This window comes from Oryzias melastigma, linkage group LG5, assembly GCF_002922805.2.
Source record: "Oryzias melastigma strain HK-1 linkage group LG5, ASM292280v2, whole genome shotgun sequence".
Classification (NCBI taxonomy): Eukaryota; Metazoa; Chordata; class Actinopteri; order Beloniformes; family Adrianichthyidae; genus Oryzias; species Oryzias melastigma.
Genome location: NC_050516.1, coordinates 16,474,833 through 16,495,846, shown reverse-complemented (window position 1 = coordinate 16,495,846; position 21,014 = coordinate 16,474,833). Strand labels below are relative to the sequence as shown.

Below are 21,014 nucleotides of genomic sequence, written 5' to 3'. Positions count from 1 at the left end.
AGAACAGATGACCACTTAAATACACTGAGGTTGACTGACTAAATGAAGACAGCTGTGGATGATTAAACCTGAACATGGTGAGACTGACAGAAAACAGAACATGACAAAACGTAAGCACAGCATCCAGGCAGAAACCAACCTCCAGTGGTCATTTGAAGAAGTGCAGGGTTTAATACTTCTGCGTTTTTATCCAATGGGTCAAAAGTAGGGATTTGGTCCACATTGAAGAAGTAGTGCTTACTGATTTAATGCAACATTTTTGAGTGATGGATTTGATAGTAAGTCAATAAAACATTTATCCAATTATGGGAAAATATTAATAGAACAGGTTTATGTTTCCTCGACATTAATGTAAAAACTTTCATGCTACGTTGTTTGTTTGTGCTTATTTCTTAAATTTAGGTTTGGACTAAATTTTAAAAAGGGGCTTGGATACATTGTTAAAAGTCATTCAAAGCCCCTTTGAACTTTGAATAATGTGATTTATTGTAATAATTCTGTTTATGAATTTCCTTTTTTATTTCATCAGTTCAAATAAATTGTGTTTTTTCCTAACTATGAATTCGTCCAATATTTTAATAGTCTAAAATCAATGTAAAAACCACGTTTTAAAACCTCAAAACAGACATGTTGTTCCTTTTGTATTTATAAATCTTAGTTTCTCTGGCTCTGACATGTCCAGAACAACAGAGAGACTTTACTCGGATGAAAACACAGAGCCTTCTAGCTGTGTGATCTGGAGCATTTCAGTGTGTTAAAGAGAATGCTAAAAAATACAATAGTTTCCTTCAAAGAAACAATTCTTTCTGATCATCAATTGAGTTTTTGAGCAATTGGTAGTTGGTAGTCCACACTGCAACTGCAGGTAACATCTGTGCCAAGCACAAAACGCAGACCATACAAACATTTAAATTCAGCAGTTAGTGTCTGTCTTTTTTTTTTTTTTCAACTTCCTTCAACTGGTGTCTAAATATTGTGCAGTTCAACCATTTTACTACAGTATAATAATTTGATTATTGTGTATTTTGCAGTATAACATTATCACAAATCTTTAGTTTAGTCTAACAATATGCACCCGATTATCACGAACATCGTTTACTGCTGGAAAGGCTAACATGATATAGAATGCATCAGTATCTTTTATTTTTGTTTGTTTTTTTTAATCCAAAAACTGTACATCCTTGTTCAGATCTATACTATGATGCTAAAGTTGACGAACCAAATTATGATTAGAGCATCAAACTGCTCACATGATATGCATAAAAAAGAGACGCTAAAGGACCAACTCTTTCACAGCTTTTTACTGTCTTAAAAAGTTGCTTTTAAATGATTTTCTTACGGCGATTAATATAAATAAGACTTAGATTTAGCTTTTGTTTATCATCCAAGTAGATAAAGACCACTACTATACTTCTCGGACACTAAATTTAAGGACACATAAATCCACCTAGACAGAGCACAAATTCCAAAAGGCGTTGTTAGAGTGAAACTTGGTGATGGAACTCTGGTTCTGGTGTTTTTAGTCTGTTTTATGTCAGGTTTTTCTTCTCCTTCCAGTTTCAGTGCAGCTTCTTGTCCTTGTTCCTTAATTATTCCCAGCAGTCATCTGTTTCATCACTTGGGTGTAAGGAAAATTCCTTGTTGGGTTTCTTGTTGGATCACTGACTGATGTCCATCTGTTATGCTCAGCTTCCATGTCTCATGTTTCTTAACTTCCCATTTTAAATAATTTTCTGTCATTAAGTCGGCTTTCCCGCCTTCTGAGTCCTGCTCCACTGTTTGTTACAGAAATTCTCAGTCACCCAGCAGGTTCCTTTTTTTTCTTTTGATGAAGCAGTTGAGCTGAGGAGCTTCTTCAAAGCATGTTGTGTTGTTTGTTGCTTCCCTAAATGTCTTCCCAATAAGTAGGACAACTCCTCATCTTGCATTTCTAGGGAGTGCTCAGAGATCCTGTTTCTCATCTTGTGTGTCCTGGAAAGGATGCCCCGAGTACTTTTTGTATTTCCAGGTAAAGTTGGGTTATTGTGTCTCTACTTTACCTGACAATGTTCCCGTGTAACTACACTCCCAGAGGTACGAGGGTAGTCACTCTTCTCTATGCCTTAGTCCCAACTGCCCTTATGGGTGGATATAGGATATCTGCAGGTGAAAAATGGACAAACTTGTATGAAGTACATAAGTGGCCTGCAGAAAGTTTTAAGATGTAGACCACATCATGAGCGAGTAGAGAAAAAATCTCCATGCACAGTTTTTCCTACAGGCATGCAGAGGGCAACAGGTCATACCAAACCCTTAAGCAACACATAAGGGTAAGTAAGGGTGAAGTTTTGTATTTCGCATTTTTTCATCCATCCATCCATTTTCTTGTCCGCTTCTTCCCTTTCGGGGTCGCGGGGGTGCCGGAGCCTATCCCGGCTACTGAAGGGCGAAGGCGTGGTACACCCTGGACAGGTCGCCAGTCTGTCTCAGGGCCTCAATCACACACCCATTCACTCCCACATCCACACCTAGGGGCAATGTAGAGTCACCAATTAACCTATGAAGCATGTTTTTGGACGGTGGGGGGAAGCCGGAGTCCCCGGTGAAAACCCACGCATGCACGGGGAGAACATGCAAACTCCAAACAGAAAGGTCCCAGCTGGGATTCGAACCGGGGCCTTCTCGCTGTGAGGCAAGAGCGCTAACCACTGCGCCACCGTGCAGCCTCTCATTTTTTCAACCCTTCAAAATCTGCACAAGCATTCCGTTATTGATGTTCAATTGATAAGCTTAAGATGCGAGCTCCTTGCATGCAGTCTGTTAAAAATGAGGACATTAGACAACCAGAGTGTAGTTTTTATGGGCATCCTCGAGTCACTTACACATACCCCGTGCATGTAGCACTTGTGTGTGTTCAGTAAGGAACTCGTACTTGCACTTTACTAATGACTAGAGTGTGGCATCAAGACACAATACAAGAGCACCTCACATTCATCATAAATTCATTTAACTTACATTATCCTATAAACTTACCACACGCACCACAACCATACGTTCCATTGTCATGATGTCCCTTGAGGTGGGCTGACGAGCATGAAAGGAACTGCAAGACACACCTACACACCTGCGCACCTCTTAAGATGTTGCCAGGCTTCTCTTCTACCCTCTATGGGCCCAGAAAACCCAAAATCCCATACATGTGACTAATGCCTAAACAGTTTTGGGGTTTCTCTTCGGCTATGTCCGAATTCCCACTCTAATCCCTCACTACTAAAAGACTATATAGTGTAGAACTATATAGCGCCCTGGATTTTAAAGTGATCCAGACACCATGATTACTAAGTTTTTTTCTTTTTAAACGGAAGGTATTATGTTACAGATTTCAAAAAAGTGAAAATTGAATCAATACGAGCATTTTACGATGTTTATTTATGACTCTACTGTGTTCTGATGATGAAAAAGTTGATGGTTTATTACAAATATCATTGAAACACATTTTTCTTTACACAAAAAAATGGTCAAACGCAATGCGTTGTGGTCTGTATTTGCCAATGCAGTGAACGTTGATACACACTGTTTTTTCTCAAAGACTTCTGGGACATTTCTGGGCACTCAATTTCAAATTTGTAGATTCAAACAGCACTACAAATGGTGAATGGACTATGTAGTGAGTAGTGAAGGAATTCGGACATCACCTTAGCTTTGTGGAATTGGGTGGGTCTAATGTGGGTGGAGCAAAACTTTCAACCTGAGCACAAATCATCATCTTTGCTAAGTTTGTGTTCAGAAAAAAAAAATCTATATTTTAATATAGTTTATTGAAATATATTGCTACTACCACAGATTCTTTTTTTTTTTTTTTACTATTTATATCATGTAGTTAATTGATTTACCTTCCATAAATGCTAGTTTTTGCCAGAAAAATCGGTGGGAACTTTTACATTAAGAAACTAAGTTATGTGCATAAATTTCATCACTAAATACATTGAATTATTCCACCAAGTGACAAATTTCTTTACTATCAATTAAGGAGATGTAACCTAGCACTTTAGGCTTCCTTAAACACCTTGTTGAGAGGAGTTAATCGCAGGCTAAAATTCATCCTGGCCTTTCTAATCTGAATAATGAGTTTTCATTTAATTCCCCAGCGCTCATGCTTCCCCTCATTTCTTCTTAGCTCGGACTCTCCCCACTCCAGCTCACTCCCCCTTAATCTTATTCTCTTCACAGGCAGTGGCTTCCTTTAACTGTCTCGTTTTTTTTTACAGGGGTAAAAATCTGCTGAGTAACTCCACACCATCCCCTTTGTCCTCACCCCAACCCCTCACACACACACACACACACACACCTGCTGGTCACCCACAGAAAATGATAGGAGGAAGAGGGGAGAAGAGGAGGGCATGGGGAGGCTTGCTGCTGCTGCTGCTGACGTTACGTGGCTCACAGGACTTGCCCATAAATGAACTCATTTTTCATCCTGCCGCGCTCCCTCCTCCCCCCTCCCGTTAATGACTGGCACTTTCCTCATATGGAGCAGCGGCCCTCTGAAGAGGCTGGCGAGTGACAGGGCACCATTCATCTCCACATGACGGAGGATGGGAGCGTGGGGGGGGGGAGCGTGGTCAAGTGGACAGATGCAATGGAAGACTGAGACAGGTGGCAAGCAGGCTAGATTAAGGATAATTTCTAACAGTGGAAGCCGGTAAGAGATGAAAGACTGTGAGAAAGAGAAAGTTGAAGAGACAGATGGACGAGGGAGAAAAAAGCCTCTTTTTTAACGCGTCTTGACACATTAAATGCCAGATGAAATATATCCATATTCAGCACATTTTTCTCAAGATTTCTCCATCTTTGATCATGGCAGACACAGACTTTCCCAGCTCGTGAAAAGTTTTACTATGAACATCTGCCAACTATAAGTGTTGAATAAAAGGATGTTGCTGGTGTTCATACGAGAAGAATACAGTCAGATTTTCACAGAATAGAGAACCGGACTTAAAGTTACTTCAAATGATTTGATTTGATTCTAATTGAATTTATTTATTTAATTTGATCTGTTTTATTTTTGTTTATTCAAGAATTAATTTTAGACAACACAACAGTCGAACAGATTATATCAAACTCATTTCAGAAATTAAAAAAATGCAAAAATAAAAAAAAGGAAAATTTAAAAAAATGTAAGAAGACGACCCTCTCCACTGTTGAAGTACTCACAATTATAAACATATTTTTGTAGTAATTTTAGATCCCATTCTATTAATTAAATATTGTGAGAAGTCAAGTCATTTAATTTATTGCTTATAAAGGAGTGGGAAGAAGCAAATGTATATAATCCCACCCCTATTGAGTTTTTCTCTGTATATTTTTCCTAAATTGTCATAATCTGGTTCTTATCAGATCAAGTGCAGATTTTGGAGAGAAAAATTACCTTACTAGCTATAAAATTTTCAGGTTTTGACTCTAAAAACTGACTTCCTTTTTTAAATTAGGCAATTTTCAGTGTTGATTTTCTGTCAGAGGGAGTCTTCAAAAGCAAAAATACACATTTCGTTCAACAACCAGATGAGACCAATGCTTTGACTCGCGATTTTTATTGTATTTCTTGTTGCTGCATCAAAGTCCAGATGCTCTGTTTAGATTTAATTGGATTTAAAGATTCCCTGCATTTTTCTCAGCACAGAACGCTTTGACAATTCAGATTGATGAGAGCGCTGCAACCAGCAGCGCTACGGGGAAAAACAACTGTCTGTGGGCAGATGCTGTTGCTGGCTTTTTATGAGAGAGAAAAGGCAAAACACGATGGGGCATACTGCTTGGAAAACAGCACCCTTGATGGGAAAACAGCAGCATTGATGTTGATGTCAAGGCTGCAAAAACACGACCCGTAGAAATACGTCCAAAATTCTTTAAATTTGAAAAAATGTCTTTAAATAAGATAAAAAGTCTTCCAATGATGTGAGAAAAATGGTCTTACCAGGAATTCTAATTTTAAGAGATGAATAAGACAGAAAATAAGACATGTTTTCTTGAAACAAGAGTCTTTACTTTCTTAAAATTCAGTTTTTGCAGTTTACTGTGTTTTCACAGAAAACCAAGTATAAAAATCAATTTTCTTAGTAACATCTTCATACATGAACATCATACTATGCTTTTGTGAGACTGTAAAACATTCAGTTCAATTCAGTAAGTGAAACTTTGGACAAATCTGAAGCCGTAGAGCTAAATACCTCTACGGCTTCCCCTTACACCTACATTTAGCCCTCCAAATGGAGAGATAAGGAAAAAAAAAATGTTTTCAAATTCAGACATTACTCCCACTCGATGACATCATCAACAGTCACCAGTCAGCTGTGTTAGCGCGCAGCTGCAAGTGCTCCCAAGTACTTAACAGCATTGATTTAAAAAAAAATATTAAACTGCAAGAGTAAAAGCAAAATTGCATTTTAAAATTAGACAGACAGATAGACTTTACGCACAGTCAACTTTAAATAAAGTGACCGTTCATCTGTGTTTAGCCCATTTGACGACAAAACCTGTTTTTGTTTTTTTTTAATAAAAGCAAGACAATCTTAACTTTCATTCACTGACAGGCATGAAACCACTTAAGGTTTTAGTTGTTCAGTATTTTTTTTTTTTTTTTACTTAGGACGTGGCATCACCACGCAATGAGGCATTTTGTGCAAATGAATGTTTTCATGTCCAGTTGATAAATGAATGGACATCACTGGAAAAGACTATGAGGGCCAAATGTAGAAAAATATCAAAAATAAAGAGCATGAAATCACCACAATCCTGCTAAACACTTGAAAACTCAAGTATATTCCTCTCTTTGCTTCCTGGTTGCTCCTCCTGGGATTTTTTCTAATCTGAAAAAAAACAGGAATCTATACAATGCATGCTTAATAATATAAATTTGTCTTCAATAAAACCTATTGGACTATTTGTCTGTTCTTATAAAAGTCAATCCAAATCCGTTGGTGATGGGGGATGGATGGCCCATCTTATCTTTTGCTGAGTGGTGATTGGTTGTAGAGGCATGGAGAGAAACGTATGAATGAACTCCTTTGGCGTTCGCTTTGGCAGAAGCGCTGGATGGGTCTGCTGGAGAATGAGCCCCACTGCCTCTCTACAATCTGATCCAGGGGATGTGATGGACTGTTCATGGTGGTGAGCAGTTCCTCCATGCTCTGTCGGTCTGTCTGTCTCTTACTGGCTAAAGTTTCTCCATCTCTCTGCCTATGACCCCTCCAGCCTCCAGGATAAGCCTGCTTATCTATAAAATGTCTCTTTTGCTGCAGCTGCTGCCCCAGCAGACCACAGCAACCACAGACTGATGAAAGATTACCAGTATCCCACTGCATACATTACATGACTTGAGTTTACTCAGAAAGTAGAGTATAAGCAAGTTTCTGTTGACTTTTGTGTTCTGGTTTTATTCCAAAAAAATATTTACATTCTGCTTGATTTCCTTTTTATACTTACTTTGGTGTGAGGGAATGTTATAAAACAGCTGCTTTGAGTTATTGTTCTTCAAATTTACAGATTTTCAGAAGTATTTCTGATTGGCAGACCAAATGCCACATACACTCCAGTACACTCCAGTCAGTTTAGGCTTCATTTTCCATATGCAGAATCCATAGCAGGCCCTAAATGTTACTTCTTTGATGTAATCATTAACATTGAAAAGCTTTACGAAGATATTGTAAAATAAATTGTGTTTTGAAGCTGCGTTCACACAAATACAATTCACATCTTCAATGGTACGTCAAAGCACAGACGTGGTCACAGGCTCGAGGGTAGAACTTGAGTGTCGGTGTGGTGGTTTGGTATAACAGGTAGCGCAACAACGTGGCAAAAATTCTGATGAGCAGTGAATATTTGGACTCACTGTGTGGGGTTTTAAATATCTGAACTTTAGTGAAGAGTTTGTATTGCGCCAACCAATCAGGAACCCACAACATATTGATGACATGATCAGTGGGTTGAGTCCATTACAACCATGGAGGAGAATCTAATCATTTCCCTCCAGAACTTTAAGATAGTTGTCATATTTGTATCTAGACCTTAATAAAAAGGTCTTCTAATATTTATTTTTATTTTTCCCTCCTCATGAGGGACAGTCAAACTGCTTCACAGACACATGGAAGTACCTCTGAAAGTGCAATCATTCAGAGATTGTTCCTGTAGTTTGGTAAAGCTCACCGTACTGGGAGGGTGAATGATCTCATGAACCCAGACATGAATACGTGCTTTTGTAGAGTTCTTCAAAATAAATAAGCTGATCTCTCAACATCATCTGGGTCTTCCATGCTTTGTTTATATACAGTCAATGAGGCTGAAAACTTTGGACAGTAGCTCCTCCTTTACTTAGCAGAAGAATCAGGTTTCTGATCACACTTATGGACTAGCATCCAGCAGCAAATTTGCTGCACACCAAAACAGAGTCCAAACAGAGGACCCAAATTTGCTGTGTAAATCCCTTTCTGTGAGAACACAACATTACATCGCGCTCTGGCACAAAATCCTGCTTTCAAAATTGTTACTGAGAATCCTCTAGCATTTGAACCCCTCTCTCAGAAAAGTTACTGATTTGTCTGCCCACGATGGAAGTTTCTGATGTGAAATGGTTATTCCCAGATGCCTCTCAGCCCACACAAATCAATGCCACTCCTGGACAAGGTTAACATAAGACTTCTTGTACTGCAAAGACGTTAGTGGCATTCGTAAATTGAACTCTGCATTGTGGCCGACCAAAAGTTTCCCACAGCATTTTGTAGCCCGTGTGTGTAATTGATAAATGGTGGTTCTTGATGCGGTGTTGTCTGTGAGGTCAAAGATCACAGCTGTAAAGCTAAAGCTTACACTGCTGTCTTTAGTTCACTGAAACTCCTTACAGCTTGATAATGCTCTGTGCTGAAAGAAGGGTTGAGGGTCCCCTCTAAGTTGTCTTTGCGTGTTTGGATTTGGAAATGGTTTATTTCAAACAATCAAAGCAAAAATAACACAAAACGAGACAAACAACAGAAATATCAACCTATTCAGAGATATAATAAACTTGGTCTATATATATATATATATATATATATATATAAATATATATATATATATATATATATATGTGGAAGTTCTGAAAAATATATTATATCTGACACAAACTTTAGGCAGTGGTGTGACTCTGTTGTCATGTGGGGGGGGGTTACTCATTGTGTATGTCAAATGTTGATATGTCGACCACAAGACTACATAGTGACTAGAATATCAACTGGAATCACAACAAAAGATTGCCACTCTCCCTTTTTCATTGTGCGGCTCACTAGTACATTTTTGTGTGTAATAAAACTTTGATTGACATAAAACAACAGCAGTATTTTTAAGACTGTAATAATCTTAACATGATTTATTAAACATCAACAAATGGTATCTGTTCTATTGTGTAAAGAACTTGATAAGCCTAACGCACACGTTACATCTCAAATATCAAATTAGCATAAGGACTTGGAAAATATATCTAGCAGACCAAAAAGAGAAGAAAAAAAAGAAATTCCCCCTTAGTTCTTGATTAAAAGCACCATGCACTTCAAAGGCACCCCTCATTACATGTAATTAAATAAGGTATAAATATGCATGAAGCAGTGATGAGCATCTCCATCTCTTGATCACTTTTAGGGGTCGACCTTTTGCTCTTTTGCAGGCTCCGGGCGCTGTGTCAAGGCAGGTGTGCTCCGAAAAAGAACAACTGTGATTAAAAATTCAAGCATGCGATGGAGTTAAACACGCCCCGCTGTTCAGCACAAATCTAATTGCACATCCTGTTTCCTCCACTATCATATTACCTGTTGGTGGGATGACAGATCACTGAGCCCAAACAATGCTATTACAATTCACTGCCAGTGACTCGGGTCCTGGGTTCAGGTTTGCAAGTAAACAACATTAATGCGATCCTGGAGAGTGTGATTAATTATGATTATACTGTTATGGCTATGAAAGACCTAATCTTATACCACGGCATAAGAGAACTTAGAGTTATCTTAAATCTTTAATGATGAATAATCAACAAAAGCTGGAATTACCTTTTATGTCCACCATCAAAACAGTCTTGTCTCCCCTCCTTTTGAAGAACAGACCTTCAATAAGCCACACTTGTACTCTTATTTGTCAGATATTCATTAATATTTAACATTCTTAGCAAAGTTTGTGAAATGCAGTTCTTGGGTTTTTAGTATTTTGAAAGCTGTTCTGATATTGGGGTGGGGGAGGATTAGACATTAAAAACATTTCTTCAAAACTGTATTGTTATATTGAAGAGAAATTTGTGAAAAGTGATTGTTTGTGTTTGAGGTCGTGCAATAGTTTTTCACCATAAGTATCACTTTTTAAAAAAAGGATTTCAGTGAGTAGCAGTGATATTTGATTTTTTTTCCGCTAAGTGTGGCAGATGGCCCCAGGTTCAAAGTAACACACCGATAAAGCAACACCTGGTAGAGAGGGGCTGGTCGCAGCTACATCTGTGACCATGGGGGTAGGGAGTGTGAGTGTGTGTGTCTTATGGCCATCAGAAGTGTTGGCACACTGTGACCAGAGCAGGTGACGGTGCCAGCTTCAATTCTCTGTGTGATGCACCAAAAAAGCAGAAAAACACCCCAGCTTGAAGGTGCAAAGGTAAGAACTTGTTTGTGGAAATGTGGATTCTTCAGTTGTATTGTGATGTCCAAAAAAATATTTTTTTGTGAATATTTAAAAACCCAGTCCAATGAAAATGGGTGTTTGTAACATGTTCTTGTGACATTTTTTTTATGATGGGTGACATATATAACAAAACATTTCAAATCGTTCTGAACCAGGAGCAAACAAAAAAAAGCTGTTTGAAAAAGAGCTTAGATGTAAACTGGGCAAACTAAGAGTTCTCTGCTCCAAGCTCTCGACAACAGCAAGGGAACAGGCTTACTCTGGGCCAAGGGTCCCAACCAAAACTCAGAGAACTCTAAGGTAAATTTCTTTAAATATACTTTGGGCACATGTGGCACACACAAGAACACCCTGAACATAATATAAGACAATCTGAAATATGAGACAATATTTTTCCATAACTCTCATGGATAAATGTAGGAGAAGGGAAGAATTCGGATTGGAATAAAAACTTCTGTAGCTACACATTAACACGAGAGTTTGGAACACAGAAGCCTGAATATTGCCTTTACACATTTACATGGACTTTTCACTGGAAGTGGTCGCTGAAACACGTGTTTTCTAGCCCGATGTAACCGTAACATAATGAGCTACTGCTGTTCTGCCAAATCTATGTCCTCCAAATTGACACAAGTTTTTTTATTCTGGATAAAAACAGCATAACAAGAGTTAAAAGACCTCTGGGAAAGCTTTTACAAAATATAAAAAAAAGGTCAGAGTGGGTTTTTAAATCAAGCAAATATCTTTAGATTTAAAAAGTTTAAAGAATAGGTAAACTTTATAAAAATTTCTGTATTTGCATAATCTTTGAATTAATATGTAGATATTATGAGGAATAATTAAGTACATATTATTGAAGCAAAAAGTTTGTTTTTTCAGTGTAGGTATCATGTGAATAGTGCTTATGTACAACATAAGTACCACCAAAATACACAGTATTGGTAGCGCTTAGGTACAACTTTAGTACTTCACAGGTACAGTATTGTAAAAGAAAGCGTTACCAACAACTCTTAGCATGGTCACATCTGCTGCACACTGTGTCCCTTAACTCGTTTTAGGTCACAGCAGTGCACCCAGCTTCTTTTCCTCCGCCATCCAGAGTTAGCTTTATGCATGCCTCTGCCCACTTTACTCCACAACTACCCACTCTGAGCCCTTTCTCGTCCCGGCAGCCTACAGCCCAGTCAGTCAGAAGTCATTACACCCACTATTAACTCCGGCTCAGCTTCATTAGGCATGGAAATTGAGGAGGGACAAAGATTTGAAAAACTTTGCTCGGTCTCACACCCTCCACCTCCTCTCTTCCTTTCTTTTTTCTCCCCACCGCCAAACTCCCACCTGTGCTCAATTAAGCCTGGATCTGTATTGAACAGTCTGATGGGAGAATCCGCGCTGCGCCTCGGAGTACGGAGAATCTACTTTAAGACTCAAGAAATCAGATTATCAGCTGACCCAGAACCTGCATTGTAGTGCCTCTCAGGTTGAACAGCTTTACAGCTCTGCTGCATTATTTCGCATAATTATTAGTATTTATCAAATCCAGCTTTCAAAACTCAGCTAAACTCAAGCATTAAAGTTCTACAATATGTAATTAATTAAAACCTCATGCATGAATGTTCAAGAGCATGAATGATCTATGGAGTTGATTCTTTTTTTCAAGTGACTGATCATGATTTGAAGTGGAAGTGCATTTTTTTCCTCTCTCCACAAAGTCCATTTCTCTTTAGTAACCTTTTTTACGTCTACGCCGTCTAAAGCTACCAACATCTGAGGCAAGGGCAACACGGGTCACGGCCAATCCTTTGCTCTGATGGAGCATAAATGTATTACCGGCGGGATGAATTACACAGGGATAACAAGGTGAGTCGCACTGTGCCACCGTCTATCACACAACTGATTTAAACAAGGAGAAAATCTGTTCAATGAAGACGAATCAAATCTGCCACTCTTTGCATCTGACAAATTCAAACTGGGAATTTGTAAAACAAAATAGATTTAAATATAATATTTAGTGTGAATATTAAAATGCAGGTTTAAAACTTGTCTCATTCGATTATTTTACTGCGTTTTTTAAGAAGTTAAACTATTCAAGCAGAAGCCAAAGTTGTAATAACATACCACATGTCCTAACGTCCATATGTTTGGGCTAAAGAAACAGATTTTTCCCAAAATGTAATCAAACTTTTCTGTTTTATCCAATGTGCAAGGAGAATGATAGTGGTAATTGTTCACTGGACTGATTTAGGATCTTCAGAGTGGATATTCTGTAGTAAACAGTGCCTTCTGCTGTTTTAAGGAGGAACTACAATCACTTAAGAGTAAATCACCTGAACTAGCACAGTCACTTTATGTATCAACTTGTAAACCTAATGAATCATGCTCTAGCTTACTTTTCTGAAAGGCAATAGAAACTAAGAAAATTGTCTGTAACAGGTCATCTATTCACAGAGTTAAAGAAGCCTTTATGTGGAAATTATTTCAATCAAAAGCATCATGACGTTTTTAGGGGGGCAAAAAAAAAAAAAAAAACGTGTCATCGAAAATTCTTCTACTGCTAAATGGTGTCATAACATAAGTGGTCTGGAGGTCAAGGGACAGCCGGAGGACAGGTGGCCAGCTAATCATGTGTAAAATGAGAGCCTAGAAGGCAGGTGTACAGTTGGGACTGAGCGCCAATGAGAGGTGTCCACCTTTGCTCACAGGTTCTGACCCAACTGGGAATAGGATCAGTCCTCCACTGCTTCTGCCAGCAAGTACCCTCCCAATGCACCAATGTCTCCCCTAAAATTCACACTATTTCAGAGAGTCTGTCAGAACAACTCATGCTAGCCAACTTGTTGCTTCAGCAGCATATTATTTTCATAAAACTCTTAAGCATGGCTGCCACATCACTTAATTATAATAGAGGATGTATGTTTTATTCAGTTTTACTTTATCATTTCTTGTACACAGTAGACTCATCGGTATTGATGCTTACACTCACGGCTGGATTGTCTCTCGTTGAAACCAGCATCACCTAACAGCTAAATATGTTGCTGGAAAAAATGTAAAGAGTTACTGAATTGACTGACTTGCATCGCTTTTGCTATCTGGTTGTGACAAAAAGACACTATAGGCTAACAATAGCCGAAATGATGACAGAATCTTAATATGAAGTACACTAAACTCATTTTTAACACCTGTACGGATTGTTAAGGCTGCAACTACACCTCCAGATTTAGCACCATGCTAAATTTATGACCCTGCTTCAAATCAATAGAGTACCCCATGCCTGCTCCGCCTCTGCTGTGCTGTAGAGGAGCAGCTACCCCTCTTAGAACCAAGAGCTCTGGACCAAGTTACCTCTGATTGGTTACAAGTTAAGATGAATGAGGCCAGCTGAAATATTGTCAAAGAATAGGGAGGATTCACATTGAGCTTGAAGTGAGGTCTATATAAAGAACTCTTACTGCCATCTAGTGTTTGGTGCTGCTTTGCAGAGTAAGTAACATCCAACAATCCATTTAGTCTCTGAACTCACCCGTTTCCAGTCAAGGGTTACCGGAGGTCTTTTACAACATTAGTTCCTCTCAGCACAGTCTAGAACTTCCAGTTAAACATAGACAAATGTTGTGCACAGCAAGCATGGAGAACATGCCCTGTGAAGTTTTGAACCTGAACTTTCCTGCCATGAGATGACAGGGCTAACCCCTACACCAAAAAGGAAAGACGTGAGCAGAATTTAGCATCTAAGTGTTAAATCCATAACATCTGTAGGCAGACAAATCTTTGACTGTACACACTTGACACACTGTCTGTGAAATATGCCATGACTGACTTATTCTCATAAAACTGAGAGTTAATGAAATTTATCTAACCCTAATCAAAAACAAGATTAAAGGAATTATTATGTTAATTGTTTAATGCAATAATAATTTAAAAAATAGTTTTTTTTTATTCCTTTCAAACTCACACGCTAATTTAAAAAAAAAGCATTTTTCTGTGGTCAATGTTTTTGCTCAAGGACTCAAAAATGTCTTTGGGTGTGGTTCACAAACAGCTAATGAGGGGGCAGATGACGGGGGGAGGGTGTTCGAGCCTTGCCACCAAGAAGAAATGAATCAGTTTATCCAAATGCTATTCTAGAAGAAATTCCAAACAGAACTTATGTCTAAACCATGAAAAATGGACTGAGTGACTCCTCCCCCTTCGAGTTCCAAACAGGAAGTACCTTCTGGTTCCATGAAGACAAAATTCTAGAGACTTCTATTGAGGAAATAAACTGCCATCACTCAGTTATTCTATTTGTCATAATAATCATTGTTTCTCTTTTACATTCTTTAATATGTTTTTGATAATCCATTTATTTTTTTTCTGTAGTGCAAGTTATTCAAGTTATAAACTGACCACACACGCCTCTGCAAAAGTGTGCTGTCTCATGTTGAAATTTTGGTTGACAGATTTTGTGGACCTCGTTTATCGCAGGGATTACGTTCTAAAAATAATATGCAATTGGGGAAATCCATGACGTAGGATTAAAAATGGTCTAAGGCTGTAAAACTCTCAAAGTTTAAACCTTCGTGTAAAAATAAGTCCAGAATTATAGAATGAAAACAAAGATCTGATCATATTCAAGGACTTGAGTAAACTTGGCAAATTGAAGGCATTCTGTACAGGTGACATACCAGAAGGTGAACCACAAGTGATGACCATACCTCGCTTTTTAAGTGGTAAGGGTGTGGGCTTCCAGCAAGCTCACCCCTGATTGAAGAAATCAGTTACCATTGAAACGATGACTCAAACTGATTTGAATCAATCACTAATCACAGATGTCGTCTTTTCCAACATTTTGCAAACAAAAATGTCTTCTTTTGGTTGGAGCAAAAAGTAAGCAATTTTCTTTGTCACTCAGTCCAGTTCAGCAATTATCTCAAATACAGATCTAAAATCATGTCTGATAAAGATGTCTTCACTCATTTATCGATTAATGTTTTAAAGTTCGTAACTAAACTTTGCTCCATCATTGCACTCGAGACCTACCTTCACACCTCCACCTCAACTACACACACATGTATGCACACTGATCCCCAGCCAACTATTTGGAAAAAACAGAGGAAAAAAATGGAAATCTCCAAAGTCAGGTGGGCTTTTTTTCCCTGCTAAGCTCCAAATATGAAATTTTGTCTCTTATTCTGCCATAGAGTCTCATTAATATTTATTGGTGCTTTTACTTTTTGGTGGCGCACTAAAATCAGAGATATGACCCAGTTTAGGTCTCCTCCACAAACTCAACCGACTGTGTCACATGGAAGCAGATTCTTTTTATTAAAACTAAAGAAGATTGTAGCCGTTGAAAATGCCTTTGAAATACAACTAAACCTGTTTGAAATAACACCATTTTATTCAGGAGGGGGGAAAGGAGATTTACAAGTGGCAGGAGCCTATTAAAAAGGAGAGAAAAGATGCATGAAACTTACCAGAAGGGGAATGGATTCCTCTGTCCCAATCCATATGTTGCTGCAGTGATGTTCCATGACATCCAACCTGACTCAGACACCTGCCAGCCGGAGGCTCTAACACTTTTAGTCTTCCGTGTCCATCTGGACCACTTCCACCTGCAGCAGCTGTAAAGCTGGACAGGAGGAAGGTGTTAAAAAAAGTATCAAACAGGAAAAGAACAGACTGTTCCAGCTTGGTGGTTTTCAGCAGCAGTGACGTTTTTATCACAAGGAGTAGGGAGAATGTTGCAAGCATGTTTCCGTCAACAATCAGGTTTAATGGCAAATATATTCGTCTACAGCTTGAGTGGTGCTAGGTATTACTTTAAAGGCATTCCTGCCTTAGAAGACGAGGGGGGACAATAAAAGAGGAAACAGAGGGAGGAATAGAAAAGCCGTTTTGTCCCCGTCACCCTATTCATCTGAGAAGAATTAGGAAATGCCAGCGGGATTAAATGTGTTACTCCAACAGCTTCTTATTCTATTTGTCCAGGAGTTCAAATTAAAAGACGGGGCGGATGTGAGTACGAAGGACGCTGGCGAAAAAAAAAAAAAAGAACAGAGAGGAAAGGTGTTAATTGCTTGCGAATCAATAATTCTATAATTACTTTGTGACAAATGGTTAGCTTGGGGTGCTGGGGTTAGTTCAGGAACCATGGGGAGGAGGGTGGTCAGCCGGTGTGGATGTTTAAAGGGATTGGCTGCGATCAGGAACGGAAATATTTGCTTTTGTGCCTTCAAGCCTGCCTGCCCCTTGGGGGTTTGTGACAGGGAATTTATGTCAGGTTTTAAAAAAGAAAAAAAGAAAGAGGCTAAATTTGCCTGAAGAGGAACTGTGTCGGGGGAGGGAGCGCACACAAATTGTTACTTTACAAAGTAGTTTTTGTCCCGGAGAACCCTGGTATTTGCTTGAATGTGTCTTTAGGCTGAATGAGCATTAAAGTCATATTAAGTTTAGGCTTCCAGGTGATGAAATATACACCATTAGAGAGTTTGGAGATGTGTTTGACGAAAACCACGGAGTAGGATGGAATATCTAACGTTTGTCGTTCTTATTTGCCAGTCAAAGTGAAGGGACTCTCTTCCCAGAGTTTTTAGGCATCAGGCAGGCTAACCGAAGGCCTGGGCAGGTCAGAATACCATGACACCTGGCGCCTCCTAGCTGCAGAGAATGGTCAGGGCCAGGGTCAAAGGGGCCAACAGGAGATGGATGGACCCCCTTCACTCATGTCAAATCACCTGACAGCATGCCCCTGGCACTGAATCCATTTTGTTCCGAGCCACCATTAACCTTGGACCACCAGAGTACCCGTTCCTTCCCTCTGTGGACCAGACTTCTGCAACCTCTGTCCACAACAGCTGCCATACTTGTTACTGGTCTCAACTTTTCCCACTGAATTCCTTTGGCATGGCTGGGCTTTAAATGTTTAAAAAACAGAACGTGATCTGGGTTGAGCTTGGCCAAACAAAAAACAAACAATAGCTTCAACCTTGAATAATAATTCAACTTCTCAGGAGATCTGTCCTCAAGCCGTTAAAAAAATATAAACAGTTAGGACTTGATGTGGTTTGGGTGACCCATACATACCTATAGATATATACATGCTTATGAGCAGATGTTTGATCATTTCATAAACCTATAAAAGGACGATCAGGCTGCCAGTGGCCGCTGTAATATTGATTGATGGTGGGCAGGTGGGGGCCACAAGGCGCCCTCAGACAGACTCTGTTTATTCATACAGTCTGCCGTCTGCCCACCTCGCCCGCCACAGGGCTGCATTCACTGAATTTACTGTCGCCGAGAGAGAAAGATATGGTAATGATGCAGCGCAGCCTTGAGGTGAAACAAAAACATTTTCTGTCCACACTTGGATCGGTTATTTCAGGCAGGGTCTCATGCATGCATGTGCAGCACCTGTAGAGAGCACGCAGGATCAATCTATTATTTTCTTTTCCGCTCCCCCTGGAGCGCACAGAAAATTGGATGACCAGGAGCAGAAATAATTGTCTGCTTATTTGGGCTTACATTTGCCACAGTATTATTTCGACATTCTTGTTTTGCATGTTTGCTCTGTGTGGCATTAAACTAAGTTTCTCTATGTTTTTTTTTTTTTTTTTTTAAACTGAATGTGCAGCTCTCATGTTATGTTCACACCAGTCTCTGCAACACACGATCAAGTGAACTCTTTCAATGAAAACTCTATGTAAATGTGCATAAATGCATGATTCTGGCTTCCGCATGGGAGCTTTTACATGTGAACTCTCATGTCCACATGTTGCTATGCAAGTTTTTAATACCATTTTCGGTCTCTGAGACCCAGACTTTCATATATTGGAATAGAGCTGTGAAAGAAAAGGCCTGGAGCAAGATTCACGAGATTTGCAGCCCTTCAGTAATTTACACCAAGCATCTTTCAGCTGTAGGTGGTTATGTGTCAGTATCGAGTAGCAACCATCCAATGTGAGCAGCATAAGCTATGTTCACACTGGCATGTGCTGCATGCATTGACAGTATAATCACTGGTCAGCCCCTCACTTCTTGTGTTCCAATTATGAAGTACTACTGGAATTAAGAGTGTCAAAATCCCATGGACTTCTGAGAAATAGACATTTATTTTTCAGTCATTTTATTTGTCAGAATAACCATTCTTGCTCTGATTCCTTCTTTTCCATCCTATTTTATTTTTAAGATATTTTTTTCTTTATTGCAACTTATTCAAGTTTTAAACTGACCAATCAGATGCCTTAATAAAAGCATGTGGTGCCCACTGGCCCCACCTCCAATGTGTGATTGACAGATCAAGCCGCTTTCAGTGGAATGGGGAGGAAGTGGCATACCATTTCAGTCTACAAAAAAAGAGAGATCAAATGGAAGTAAGAGGGAGGTAGTCTCTGTGCCATTACAGGTGCTGCATATCGTTCCAAGCTTTAAAGGAGTTGCTGGTTGCATGTGGGCTGCCGCTCAGAACGCGTCCTCTGTTCCATTGAGCACATGGCGGCTTTTAAGGATCAGTTTGTGTCTCTGACAGGAATGTGTGCCACTGAGTGTTGGCCTGTCCACTGAACAGAGCTGCGAGCTTTAGATCGGTGGCGCTGCCTGGCCTGTGGGCTGCTCTTTTACGGCTGTGTGGCTGACTGTCTGGCTCTCCGCTGAGCACACGGCAGCGCTCCAGATGGATGCTGGGACAGCGGAGGCCACAGGGCTGAAAAATCCCATCAAGCTGCAGTTCCAGGCCCGTGCACTGAGAAGATGAAGCACACCGCCGCGCCAAGGAACACAGGCCAAACCCCCCTACTGCTCCACTCCCCCCTCCCCCCCCTACCAACCTAAATCCCTTTGTGCCCCTATTTCCTTCACCCCCTCATCCCTACCTTCCCTCTTTTTCTACCTTTTTTTTTACAGGGCAAGACTGCATGCCCAACCAGCCAGAATATGAAGTGGGGCCCTCAGGGTCTGTGGCCCTCGCTTGTTAAATAAAGGAGCTGACTGGCTGATTGATAGACCCTCAGCAGTCTCTACTCTCCGCACGTTTCCCAGTTCGCTGCCTTATATATGAATCCTTCGCTGGCCAGGCCTGTGTTAGCATTTGTTAAATGCGGTGTTTGATGGATGACACCAATTATTCTGGAAAACTCGGATGAGCCACCCCAGCACCTTTCCCACTCCCCCAGTTTCTCCCCAGGTAAGCCCCACGTGCACGGACAGGACAGGAGGGTTCTAAAACAGTATCAATCAAACAGCCTTGAAGCCACAATCCAGTGTTTCAATTATGCTCCGTCCGGCCCCTCACAGATGAGCCCCGTCTGCGGTCCTCAACGAACTCTTTACTTCAACGTTGTGAAAGTTCTAGCTTTTCTGTCATCTTTGTCTTATATCACATTACTTCCACAAAATTATGGCATACTGGAATGTATTATCCTACAGTAAACCCAAAACTTGAGACAGCTTTACTGCAAAACGCCAGACAAGATTTACCACCCTGCACCTTTCCGTATCGCTTAAGCCACAGTTTACATCCATCTCTGCTTCTGTTTCTCACTTCTGATGTTGAATAATGTTCCACAGAGGATTTCTGCTCGCTGAGGATGGCAAAGTAAAGGCAAAAATCCTAACTTTTCTTAACTTTTCAGGTCACATGCAAAAACTTCAATGTTCTATTTTTGAGAAGCAAGAAAATAAATGTTTTTTAACAGTTTTGTGCTTAATTTTATGTTCTATTTCAGCTTTAATCTAAAATCATCATGTGAATAAAAACTATTTCAATATGCATTGGGTTTAAGCTAATACTTTCAAATGACTGAAGTGATTAAATATGATTAATGTAAGCTATATGTTGGGAAAAAAACTAATTTGTGAAGCTCAAATTGATATTTTGTGTGGAAAAACTTAACGGTACAAGTGTTTTCAATAATGTAATAGCAAACCCTTTGACTAAATGCTGCATTTTTTTAGAGAGACAAAATGTTGGGTCTGTCCCTAAAATGCCATAGGCTTACTTTGAAATCTATAGAGGAATATGAGCCTGATGGAGTGCACTGAGCAGACAGGTAAAAGAAAAAAAAGATAAACAGATGCGAAAGCAGTCTCCGGAGAGTTGGGTTCATTTGTTACCAAGCGAAGATGGACATATTCCTGTCAGACAAGCCGTGGCAACACCAGATGCGAGGTCATTCCAGTTATGCGATGAAAATCTCAGGTTAAGGACAAAGATTCTCGCCTCAACACAAGAGACGGCCATGAGCTTTTATTTCCCTGGTGGTCATCTGGGATAAATGCTCATTCTATACTCAGCTCCAAGGAGTCCGAAAAAGCTTCTTTTTTTTTTTTTATTACAACTGAAGCTTCTTTGTCATTGTTTGGCCCATCTTTTA

The 21,014-nt window shown here is 39.7% G+C and overlaps 1 long non-coding RNA gene across 1 annotated transcript; it reads right to left on the bottom strand.

Moving 5' to 3' along the window:
* Positions 1 to 932: 932 nt before the first annotated feature.
* On the bottom strand, positions 933 to 17,714 carry LOC118598765. Its single transcript, XR_004947880.1, has 2 exons — positions 16,122 to 17,714; positions 933 to 2,139 (listed from the first exon to the last, which is right to left on the bottom strand). It is a non-coding gene; the product is annotated as an uncharacterized LOC118598765 (long non-coding RNA).
* Between the last annotated feature and the right edge of the window lie 3,300 nt (positions 17,715 to 21,014).